Genomic DNA, 13,168 nt, shown 5'->3' on the forward strand with positions numbered 1-13,168 from the left:
AAGACTGGATTCATAATAATGATTTTACATATTTGTGTGTGTGCATATCCACACACATATACATACACAACATATTTAAATGCTTAGTCACCTTTAAAAGGATTATGAAGATCAGGGGCACCTGGGTGGCTCAGGTGGTTAAGTGTCCAACTTTTGATTTCGGCTCAGGTCATGATCTCAGGATCGTGAGATTGAGCCCCATGTCAGGCCTGGTGCTGAGTGTAGAGCCTGCTTAAGATTCTCTCTCTCTCTCTTCCTCTGTCCCTCTCCCCACCCACGTCTCCCTCTCTAAGAAAAAAAAAAAGATCATGAAGATCATATATCAGGAAAATTTTAAAATTATGTTCAGTGATTATAAAAATAAGACTTGGGGGTGCCTGGGTGGCTCAGATGGTTAAGCGTCTGCCTTCGGCTCAGGTCATGATCTCAGGGTCCTGGGATCGAGCCCTGCATGAGGCTCCCTGCTTGGCAGGAAGCCTGCTTCTCCCTCTCCCACTCCCCCTGCTTGTGTTCCCTCTCTCGCTGTGTCTCTCCCTGTCAAATAAATAAATAAATAAATAAATAAATAAATAAAATAAAATAAAATAAAAATAAGACTTGTATAAATGGAGAGAAAAACAGATATAAGAGATATATACCCTAAATGAAACTGACTGAATGTTGCAGAAATTGTCAATAGTTCCTAAATAGATTTGGAACAAAAGCCTCTGGAAATGAAGTTACCAATATATGTCAAGGATTTTAAAATGATAATATTCCTTGATCTAGTAATAATTTTGCTTCTAGGGCTTTATCCTAAGAAAATAATCATAGGCCTTGAAAAGATTTAAGTACAATGTGATGCATATATAATAGTGTAATCTATTTTACATAGAAAATAGAAAACGTGTGGGGTACCAGGCTGGCTCAGTTGGTAATCTGACTCTTGGTCTTGGGGTCATGAGTTTGGTCCCATGTTTGGTGTAGAGATTACTTTAAAAAAAAATAGAAAATGTGTTTTTAATTCAGTGCAAGATTATTTGTTGAGCACTTCCTATATGCCAGATTCTGTGCTCAACAATAGAGGTAAAGATAAATAAAACAGTCATTGTTCCTTCCCACATAAGACCAAAAGTCAGTTAAGCAGTTATACAACCTGGTGATGAATTCAACGCTAGGGGAAGGGATGATGTTGGAGTCCTTAGGAAGAGTGACTTACCTGAATATAGGGGTCAGAGAAGGCTTCCCAAGGAGGTGATGTCTGTACTGAATCCTCAAGGCTGAGGAGGTGTTATCTAAGTGAAGAGATAGAGAAAGAATGTTCCAGGCTAAAGGAAAACATAGGCAAGTGCTGGGGTAAGAAACATGCCTTCTAGAAATGGAGAAAAGGTCACTGCAGTTAGAATGCAAAGTGCTTAGATAAGCAGAAGGCAGGACTGGGGAAGGAAAATTAATTGCAAGATGTGATTGTGGAGAGATAATCTACAACCAGATTATGAAGGCCTTTACCATCTGGAACTGAGGCTTTCACACTTTTTTGACCATGATTCAAAGAAAAAGATATAGTTCATAACGCCACCAATTTATAAATTTCATAGATATGTATATATGAACCATATTCCATGACAATATTATTACTATGTGCAAAGCACTTCTATATTTTCTATTTCATGTTCAATTTTACTTTTAAAAAATTCTGTCTGCCTCCTAAAAGCCTACTCTGAGCCTTTGTGTGAATTAGAAATAAGCATCCTCTCTGGGCAGGTGCAACTTAGAGACTCCAGGCCTGGCCTTAGAGAGTGAAAAGGGCAGTGGAAAGTGTCTTCATCCAAAGAAGATGCCCCTTCCTCATGGTGGATGAAGTTCCACAGACTTGCCCCTAACATTTGTAAAGCTTAGGGCAAGAATACAAATAGAGGCCCACATCTTAAAGTTGTAGATCAATCTAATTGACTACTAAATAATTGTGTTCTATTCCTCTAACTTGACACATATAATTTCGTAATGACCTAAAAGACCAAGTTCAAATTCAAAATTCTTGGACTCAGAGTTCAGTGTTGGCATATAATTTCAAGCCTGGTCTCCTTCTATTTCTACTTCCAAGTCATCCCCTACCAAAAAGGGCCTTGTTCATATACATGTGGACATCTTGATCCACTTGTCTTAGTTCTATTCACCATTCCCTTTCCCCCAGCAAACAATTAGAAAGTGGATTCAGAACTATTTGGATAGGGAATTCTATGGTCCTGGGTATCTGAACCCAATGGGGTTTTTGTATGAAAGTGGCATTGCCTGAGGACCCCAAGAGCAGGGTCCTCTAAAGCCTTGCTACTCAAAATGTGGTCTACGGACCAGCAGCATGAGCATCACATGAAAGCTTACAAAAATGAAGAATCTCAAAGGGGTACCTGGCTGGCTCAGTGGGTACAGCATATGACCCTGATCTTGGGTTGTGAGTTCAAGCCGCATGTTGGGTGTAGAGATTACTTTAAAAAGTAAAACCTTTAGGGGCACCTGGGTGGCTCAGTTAGTTAAGTGCCCAACTCTTGGTTTCGGCTCAGGTCATGATCTCGTGGTCATGGGATCGAGCCCCGCGTTGGGCTCTGTGCTCAGTGTGGACTCTGCTTCAGATTCTCTCTCTCTTTCCCTCCCACTCTCTCTGTCTGTTTCTCTCTCTCAAGTAAATAAATAAAATCTTTTTAAAAAATCTTTTAAAAAATGCAGAATCTTGGGCCTCATCCCAAATCAACCAAATTGGAATCTTCAGTTTAACAAGACCTCTAGCTGATTTGCATGCACTTTAAAGTTAAGAACACTATCAAGCAAGGAGGTCAGGCCAGGGGCCTCTCCTTGATCTAAGGTCAGTATTGTACCACATGTCAGGGTGCAAAGCAGGTCAGGCAGAGTACAAGCTGGATTTCAGATCCCTTTCTCCTCCTTGAGCATCCTTGTGTAGAGTGCAACTGTAGGGTAAGGTTTTGGCAAGTTTCAGAAAGGCTTTCTTTCTTTCTTTCTTTCTTTCTTTCTTTCTTTCTTTCTTTCTTTCTTTCTTTCTTAAAGATTTTATTTATTTATTTGACAGAGAGAGACACAGAGAAAGAAGGAACACAAGCAGAGGGAGTGGGAGAGGGAGAAGCAGGCTTCCCGCTGAGCAGGGAGCCCGATGTGGGGCTTGATCCCAGGACCCTGGGATCATGACCTGAGCCAAGGGCAGACACTTAACGACTGAGACACCCAGGTGCCCCTATTTATTTATTTTTATTAAAGATTTTCTTTATTTACTTGACAGGGAGAGACACAGCAAGAAAGGGAACACAAACAGGGGGAGAGGGAGAGGGAGAAGCAGGCTTCCTGCTGAGCAAGGAGCCTGATGCGGGGCTCGATCCCAGGACCCTGGGATCATGACCTGAGCCAAAAGCAGACGCTTAATGACTGGGCCACCCAGGCACCCATCAGAAAGGCTTTATACAAGAAAATGACTTAATAATATTTACAAGTTGGTTCAGTCTAGCTGTAGGATAGATTGGTGAGCAACAACCTGAGCTGGCTACATAATTTCCTGAGTCTAGTACAAAATGAATATGTAGAGCTTCTTGAAAAAAACAGGAAAAATGTGGTGTTAAAGGTACTAAAATATAAAGCTTTTTCATTCTTCCGCAGTCTTTCTCTTCACTTGTCATAATGTTTTCTACTTGTTATCTAACATTTTAAATAGAGAAAAATTAAGAATTTAAATTATTAGCATAAATTTTACCATTCATCTTTATATTGTGCAAAGCCAGCTCTAGATGCAAATATAAGAACAGTTAACTCATATGAAGAATCATTGAAATTATACAATTTGTATTTCATAACTGGTACATGCTTATGTATTTTGTTCTTTCAGAACAGTGGAAACACTGTACAAATCAGCTCAAATTTATCTTTCACTTTTTGATAGGTACATATTCTACCAATACTCTATCTTTGGAATACTTTTGAGTAAGGAGAGTCTGGAAGGAAAAGTAAGTATGGGTTTGCCCTTTCCCTTTCCTTCTATTCCATTTTCAGCATAAATTCTGAGTTAACACAGGGAAGTAACATGAATTTTTAAAAAGGGTATCATGGGGGGCGGAGCAAGATGGCGGAGGAGTAGGAGACCTGGATTTCATCTGGTCTCAGGAATTTAGCTGGATAGGGATCAAACCATTCTGAACACCTACAAAGATCGAAGAAAAGAATAGCAACAACTCTCTCATCAGAAAAGCGACCACTTTCTGGAAGGTAGGACGTGCGGAGAAGTGAATCCGAGGCGATATTCGGGAGGATAGACGGCGGGGAGGGGCCTCCGTCGGCCGCTTATGGCAAGTGATAGAACCACGGAGCACAAAACCGGAACTTTTAGAAGTCTGCTCCACTGAGGGATGTTGCTCCAGTGGCTAAGCGGGGGGTGGAACCTCACGGGACAGTGTGGTCTCAGGACCCTTGGGGTCACAGAAAGACCAGGGGTGACTGAGTGCGGCAGAGCTCCCAGGGATCAGAGTGGGGAAGCTGGCTGCAGAGATGGAGCCGAGGCGCAGGCTCTCAGCTCGGGGTTGCCATAATCCGTGATCCACGGCACAGTCGGGCACCTGCTCCTCCAGCAGGGACCCAACAAGCGGCAGATCCGGGGAGACTCACCTTCCTCCCCTGGGAGGAGCGGCGCGGGAGTGCACCGCAGGGATCTGCTGGGTTTGGAGACTCCACCCGGGGTCGGGTGCCAGAGATAGAAATGCGCGGTCACAGGCCAGGTGAGCACGGAGTGCGGCCGGAGACCGGGGAGACGGGAGTGACTGACGGCTTTTCTCTGGGGGCTCACTGATGGGCGGGGCCCAAGTTCTCGGCTCCTCTGGGTGGAGATTGGGAGGCCGCCATTTTCACTCTTGTCCTCCAAAGCTGTACGGAAAGCCTACAGGGAACAAAAGCTCCTGAGAGCAAACCGGAGCAGATTATTTAGCCCCAACTGGGTAAGGGGAGGGCAATTCCGCCTCTGGCAAAGACATTTGGGAAACATGGCAACAGGCCCCTCCCCCAGAAGATCAACGAGAACAGCCAGCCAAGACCAAGTTTACCGATCAATGAGAATGGCAGAACTCCAGCGCTAGGGGAATAATGCACATAGAATTCATGGCTTTTTTTACCATGATTCTTTAGTCTTTCAAAGTTAATTTTTTTAACTGTCTTTTTTTTTCTTTTTCCCTTTTTCAACCAATATCTTATCAATCCCTTTTTTAAAAAACATTTTTATTCTTCATTTTTAAAGTCATATTCTATCCCTTCATAGTAGTTACCCTTATTTTTGGCATATATATATAAGTTGTTCTCAAATATAAAATTCTCAAATATAAAAATTTGAGATAGGGGCGCCTGGGTGGCTCAGTTGGTTAAGCGACTGCCTTCGGCTCAGGTCATGACCTTGGAGTTCCTGGATCGAGTCCCGCATTGGGCTCCCTGCTGGGCAGGGAGTCTGCTTCTCCCTCTGACCCTCCCCACCTCATGTGCTCTCTCTCATTCTCTCTTTCTGAAATAAATAAATAAAATCTTTAAAAAAATAATTTGAGATAGTTTCTTCTAACAGATCAAAATATACCCTAAATCTCTAGCATATGGTTTTGTTCTACTCTCCTGCCTGATCACGTTCTCTCCCTTTTCTTTTCTTTTTATTTTAAATCCTCTTCTTTCTTTTTTCAAACAACTTCTTATCAATTCCTTTTATAAAATTTTTTATAATTTTCATCATTACAATCATATTCCATCTCTTCATCATATCAAATCTTATTTTTGTACATATATAAGTTTTTCTTTCTTTAAAATTTTGGGAGGCACTTTCTTCTAACAGACCAAAATACACCCAAAATCTAGTGTGTGGCACTGATCTATGCACCAGCCTGATCATATTTGATCATATTCTGTTTTGTTTTGTTCTGTTTTTGTTTGTTTTTATCTTTTTCTTTTTCTTTTCTTTTCTTTCTTTCCCTTTCTTTTCCCCCGGCTTCAGGTCTTTTCTGATTTGTTTAGAGTATATTTTCTGGGAACGTTGTTACCCTATTAGCATTTTGTTCTCTCATTAATCTAATCTCCTCTGGACAAAATGACAAGATGGAAAAAATTACCTCAACAAAAAGAACAAGAGGTAGTACTGACTGCCAGGGACCTACTCAATACGGACATTAGTACGATGTTGGCTCTAGCGTTCAGAATCATCACTTTAAAGATACTAGCTGGGCTTGAAAAAAGCATGGAAGTTATTAGAGAAACCCTTTCTGGAGAAATAAAAGAACTAAAATCTAACCAAGTTGAAATCAAAAAGGCTGTTAATGAGGTGCAATCAAAAAATGGGGGCACTAACTGCTAGGATAAATGAGGCATAAGAGAGAATCAGTGATATAGAAGACCAAATGATGGAAAATAAAAGAGCGGAGAAAAAGAGAAATAAACAACTACTGGATCACGAGGGCAGAATTCGAGAGATAAATGATATCATAAGATGAAACAACATTAGAATAATTAGGATCCCAGAAGAAGAAGAAAGAGAGAGAGGGGCAGAAGGTATATTGGAGCAAATTATAGCAGAGAACTTCCCTAATTTGGGGGAGGAAACAGGCATCAAAATCCAGATCAATGAAACTAGGAGCTGGTTCTTTGAAAGAATTAACAAGATTGATAAACCCCTGGCCAGACTTATCAAAAAGAAAAGAGAAGTGACCCAAATCAACAAAATCATGAGTGAAAAGGAGAGATCACAACCAACACCAAAGAAATACAAACAATTATAAGAACATATTATGAGCAACTCTATGCCAGCAAATTAAATAACCTGGAAGAAATGGATGCATTCCTAGAGATGTATCAACTACCAAAACCGAACCAGGAAGAAATAGAAAACCTGAATAGACCTATAACCACTAAGGAAATTGAAGCAGTCATCAAAAATCTCCCAAGAAACAAAAGCCCAGGGCCAGATGGCTTCCCAGGGGAATTCTACCAAACATTTAAAGAAGAATTAATACCTATTCTTCTGGAACTGTTCCAAAAAAAAAGAAATGGAAGGGAAACTTCTAAACTCGTTTTATGAGGCCACCATTACCTTGATCCCCAAAGCAGACAAAGACCCCATCAAAAAGAATTACAGACCAATATCCTTGATGAACATGGATGCACAAATTCTCACCAAAATACTAGCCAATAGGATCCAACAGTACGTTAAAAGGATTATTCACCACAACGAAGTGGGATTTATCCCTGGGCTGCAAGTTTGGTTCAACATCCACAAATCAATCAACGTGATACATACATTAATCAAAGAAAGAACAAGAATCATATGATCCTCTCAATAGATGCAGAAAAGGCATTTGACAAAATACAGCATCCTTTCTTAATCAAAACTCTTCAGAGTATAGAGATAGAGGGTACAAACATCAATATCATAAAAGCCATCTATGAAAAACCTACAGCGAATATCATTTTCAATGGGGAAAAACTGAGAGCTTTTCCCGAAGGTCAGGAACATGGCAGGGATGTCCACTACCACCACTGCTATTCAACATAGTATTAGAAGTCCTAGCCACAGCAATCAGACAACAAAAAGAAATTAAAAGCATCCGAATCAGCAAAGAAAAAGTCAAACTCTCACTGTCAGCAGATGATATGATACTTTATGTGGAAAACCCAAAGACTCCACCCCAAAACTGCTAGAACTCATACAGTAATTCAGTAAAGTGGCAGGATATAAAATCAATGCACAGAAAGCAGTGGCATTCCTATACACCAACAACAAGACAGAAGAAAGAGAAATTAAGGAGTCGATCCCATTTACAATTGCGCCCAAAACCATAAGATACCTAGGAATAAATCTAACCAAAGAGACAAAGGATCTGTACTCAGAAAACTATAAAATACTCATTAAAGAAATTGAGGAAGACACAAAGAAATGGAAAAATGTTCCATGCTCATGGATTGGAAGAACAAATATTGTGAAGATGTCAATGCTACCTAGAGCAATCTACACATTAAATGCAATCCCCATCAAAATACCATCTGGAGATGGTGGAGAAAGGGGAACCCTCCTACACTGTTGGTGGGAATGCAAGCTGGTGCAGCCACTCTGGAAAACTGTATGGAGGTTCCTCAAAAAGTTGAAAATAGAGCTACCGTATGATCCAGCAATTGCACTACTGGGTATTTACCCCAAAGATACAAAAGTAGGGATCCGAAGGGGTACGTGCACCCCGATGTTTATAGCAGCAATGTCCACAATAGCCAAACGGTGGAAAGAGCCAAGATGTCCATCGACAGATGACTGGATAAAGAAGATGTGGTATATATACACAATGGAATATTATGCAGCCATCAAAAGGAATGAGATCTTGCCATTTGCAAAGACGTGGATGGAACTGGAGGGTGTTATGTTGAGTGAAATAAGTCAAACAGAGAAAGACATGTATCATATGATCTCACTGATATGAGGAATTCTTAATCGCAGGAAACAAACTGAGTGTTGTTGGAGTGGGTGGTGGGGTGGGAGGGATGGGGTGACTGGGTGATAGACACTGGGGAAGGTATGTGCTCTGGTAAGCGCTGTGAATTGTGCAAGACTGTTGAATCTCAGATCTGTACCTCTGAAACAAATAATGCAATATATGTTAAGAAAAAAAAGAAGAAGAAGAAGGTAGCGGGAGGGGAAGAATGAAGCGGGGAAATCGGAGGGGTAGACGAACCATGAGAGACGATGGACTCTGAAAAACAAACAGGGTTCTAGAGGGGAGGGGGGTGGGAGGATGGGTTAGCCTGGTGGTGGGTATTGAGGAGGGCACATTCTGCATGGAGCACTGGGTGTTATGCACAAATAATGAATCATGGAACACTTCATCTAAAACTAATGATGTAATGTATGGGGATTAACATAAGAATAAAAAAAAAGAAAAAAAAAGAAAAAAAATAATGAACTCTTGGGACTTCATCAAGATAAAAAGCTTTTGCAAAGCAAAGGGAACAGTCAACAAAACCAAAAGACAACTGACAGAATGGGAGAAGATATTTGCAAATGACGTATCAGATAAAGGGCTAGTATCCAAAATGTATAAAGAAGTTATCAAACTCAACACCCAGAGAACAAATAATCCAATCAAGAAATGGGCAGGAGGGGGGAAAGATGGAGGAGAAGTAGGGGACCCTCTTCAACTGGTCCCCGGAATTGAGCTGGATATCTACCAGACCACTCTGAGCATGCAGGAAACCAGCCTGAGATGTAAGAAGATTTGGATCTCTACAAACAGAATATCGCAGGCAGTTGGTTTTGAGGTACGAAGCTGAGAGCCGTGATTCTGTGGGCAGATATCGGAGGATAAACGGCAGAGGGAGGGTGCCTAGACGTGGGGATCCTACACCGCCGGTGAGTGACAACCTCGTGTGCTGCGGACGGGGCACAAACTCGCAGACTGGTACCGTCAGGAAAGGACTTTAGGGCAGCCCCCAGGGTGGAAAACCAGACCGGCGGGGTCGCGAGCACGCAAAGCGCAGCCTCCCAGACAGAAACCGGAGTGACGGCTGTGCGCACGCGAACTGCAGACTCCAAGACAGAAACCCAGTGCGCTGCGGTCGCGCTGGTGAACTGCAACCCCCAGGGTGGAAACCCCAAGCGGCAGAGTCATGCGTGCACGTACTGGGAGCGGCTAGGGTTTTAGAAGCACAAAGGGCAGAGATGTGCCCCGAACTGGAGGCAGGACTGGGAGCACTGCAGAGGGGCACAGAACCCAGGACGCTGCAGTTTATAGCAGCACGGACAGAAACAGAGACGGTGTGGCCTGGAGAGCTCACTGAAGAACAGACTGAGGTCTCTGCTCTGAGGCAGAGGGTTGGAAACGGTCTCTTCTGCTCTGACTCGCGGAAGAGAGGCGGAAAGCCGCCAGGGAAAGGCACCAGAGAACAAAAGCCCCAAAGACTGATTCCCACTGAGCCCATCCCCCGCCACAGGGGCGCAGGGAAACTCCGCCCAAAAAGGGTTGTCTGAGTAACAGCGCGGCAGGCCCGTCCCGCAGAAGACAGGCTGGGAAAACAAGAGGCCAGCAACCCTAAGGTCCTAAGAAAACAGGTACATCTTACTTGGGTTCTGGTCAATAATTTGGACTCTATACATTCCTTCAAACACCCATCAACAGAATGACTAGGAGGAGGAGCCCCCCAAACAGAAAAGACTCGGAGATTATGACTTATACTGCAGATTTACAAATGGATGTAGACATAACCAAAATGTCGGAGATGGAATTCAGGCTAGCAATTGTGAAGACAATGGCTAGAATGGAGAAATCAATTAATGGCAACATAGAGTCTCTAAGGGCAGAAATAAAAGGTGAATTGGCAGAACTTAAAAATGCTATCAGTGAGATCCAATCCAATCTAGATAATCTAACAGTAGGGTAACAGAGGCAGAAGAACAAATAAGCGACCTGGAAGACAATATAATAGATAAAAAGGGAAAAGAGGAGGCCAGGGAAAAACAACTCAGAATCCATGAAAATAGAATCAGAGAGATAAGTGACACCATGAGGCATTCCAATGTCAGAATAATTGGAATCCCGGAGGGAGTGGAGAGAGAGAGGACTAGATGTATTTGAGCAAATTGTAGCTGAGAACTTCCCTAATCTGGGAAATGAAACAAACATTTGAGTCCTAGAGGCAGAGAGGACTCCTCCTAAGATCAAGGAAGACAGGCCAATACCCCAGCATGTAATAGTAAAACTTGCAAATCTTAGAACCAAGGAAACCATCTTAAGGGCAGTTAGGGGGAAGAGATTGCTTACGTACAGAGGGAGGAACATCAGAATAACGTCAGACCTATCCACAGAGACCTGGCAAGCCAGAAAGGCCTGGCAAGACATATTCAGGGTACTAAATGAGAAGAACATGCAGCCAAGAATACTTTATCCGGCAAGGCTTTCATTTAGAATGGTTGGAGAGAGGCAGAGCTTCCACGACCGGCAGAAACTGAAAGAATATGTGACCACTAAGCCGGCTCTGCAAGAACTATTAAGGGGGGTTCTATAAAAGGAGAAAGACCCCAAGAGTGATCTACAACAGAAATTTCCAGGGACAATCTATAAAAACAACGTCTTCACAGACAACATGATGACAATTAATTCATATCTTTCAATAATCACTCTCAACGTGAATGGCATAAACGCTCCCATAAAACGGCACAGGGTTGCAGACTAGATAAAAAGACAGGACCCATCCATATGCTGCCTACAAGAGACTCATTTTGAACCTAAAGATACATCCAGACTGAAAGTGAAGGGATGGAGATCTATCTTCCATGCCAGTGGACCTCAAAAGAAAGCTGGGGTAGCAATTCTTATATCAGACAAATTATCTTTTAAACTAAAGTCTGTAATAAGAGACACAGAAGGACACTATATCATTCTTTCTTTTTTTCATTTTTTTATTCTTATGTTAATCCCCATACATTACAACATTAGTTTTAGATGAAGTGTTCCATGATTCATTGTTTGTGCACAACACCCAGTGCTCCATGCAGAATGTGCCCTCCTCAATACCCACCACCAGGCTAACCCATCCTCCCACCCCCCTCCCCTAGGACACTATATCATTCTTAAAGGGTCTATCCAACAAGAAGATCTAACAATTGTAAATATCTATGCCCCCAACATGGGAGCAGCCATCTACATAAGCCAACTGTTAACCAAAATAAAGAGTCATATTGATAACAATACATTAATTGTAGGAGACCTCAATACTCCACTCTCAGCAATGGACAGATCATCTAAGCAGAAAATCAACAAGGGAACAAGAGCTTTGAATGATACATTGGACCAGATGGACCTCATAGATATTTACAGAATATTCCACCCTAAAACAACAGAATACTCATTCTTCTCGAGCGCACATGGAACTTTCTCCAGAATAGACCACATACTAGGTCACAAATCAGGTCTCAAACGATACCAAAAGATTGAGATTCTTCCCTGCATATTCTCAGACCACAATGCTCTAAAACTGGAACTCAATCACAAGAAAAAATTTGGCAGAAATTCAAACACTTGGAAGCTAAAGACCACTCTACTCAAGAATGTTTGGGTTGGGCGCCTGGGTGGCTCAGTTGGTTGGGTGACTGCCTTCGACTCAGGTCATGATCCTGGAGTCCCGGGATCGAGTCCCGCATCGGGCACCCTGCTCGGCAGGGAGTCTGCTTCTCCCTCTGACCCTCCTCCCTCTCATGCTCTCTGTCTCTCATTCTCTCTCTCTCAAATAAAAAAAAAAAAATCTTTAAAGAATGTTTGGGTTAACCAGGAAATCAAAGAAGAACTAGAACAATTCATGGAAATCAATGAGAACGAAAACACATTGGTCCAAAACCTATGGGATACTGCAAAGGCGGTCCTAAAGGGGAAATACATAGCCATCCAAGCCTCACTCAAAAAAATAGAAAAATCCGGAATTCACCCACTAACTCTACACCTTAAAGAACTAGAGAAAAAGCAATAAACAACGCCTAAGGCACGCATTAGAAGAGAAATAATTAAAATTAGAGCAGAAATCAATGAATTAGAAACCAGAAACACAGTAGATCAGATCAACGAAACCAGAAGTTGGTTCTTTGAAGGAATTAATAAGATCGATAAACCACTGGCCAGACTTATCCAAAAGAAAAGAGAAAGGACCCAAATTAATAAAATTATGAATGAAAGGGGAGAGATCACGACTAACACCAAGGAAATAGAAACAATTATTAGAAATTATTATCAACAACTATATGCCAATAAACTGAGCAATCTGGATGAAATGGAGGCCTTCCTGGAAACCTATCAGCTGCCAAGACTGAAAGAGGAAGTAATTGACAACCTGAATAGGCCAATAACCAGTAAGGAGATTGAAGCAGTGATCAAAAACCTCCCAAAAAACAAGAGTCCAAGGCCTGATGGATTCCCTGGGGAATTCTACCAAACATTCAAAGAAGAAATAATACCTATTCTACTGAAGCTGTTTCAAAAAATAGAAACAGAAGGAAAACTTCCAAACTCATTCTATGAGGCCAGCATTACCTTAATCCCCAAACCAGGCAAAGACCCCACCAAAAAGGAGAATTTCAGACCGATATTCCTGATGAATATGGATTCCAAAATCCTCAACAAAATCCTACCTAATAGGTTCCAAC

The 13,168-nt window shown here is 42.0% G+C and overlaps 1 protein-coding gene across 2 annotated transcripts in view; it reads right to left on the minus strand.

Moving 5' to 3' along the window:
• SYNCRIP (synaptotagmin binding cytoplasmic RNA interacting protein) overlaps window positions 1–13,168 on the minus strand; it is a 77,204-nt gene that overhangs the window by 43,557 nt on the left and 20,479 nt on the right. For both annotated transcript variants that reach the window (XM_034991276.1, XM_034991277.1), the window contains one exon: window positions 1,199–1,274. The gene's annotated coding sequence lies outside the window, so the exon portion shown is untranslated. The remainder of the gene's footprint in view (window positions 1–1,198; window positions 1,275–13,168) is intronic.

The sequence above is a fragment of the Mirounga leonina genome, unplaced genomic scaffold (assembly GCF_011800145.1).
Source record: "Mirounga leonina isolate KUSES-001 unplaced genomic scaffold, KU_Mleo_1.0 Mir_53, whole genome shotgun sequence".
NCBI lineage: Eukaryota > Metazoa > Chordata > Mammalia > Carnivora > Phocidae > Mirounga > Mirounga leonina.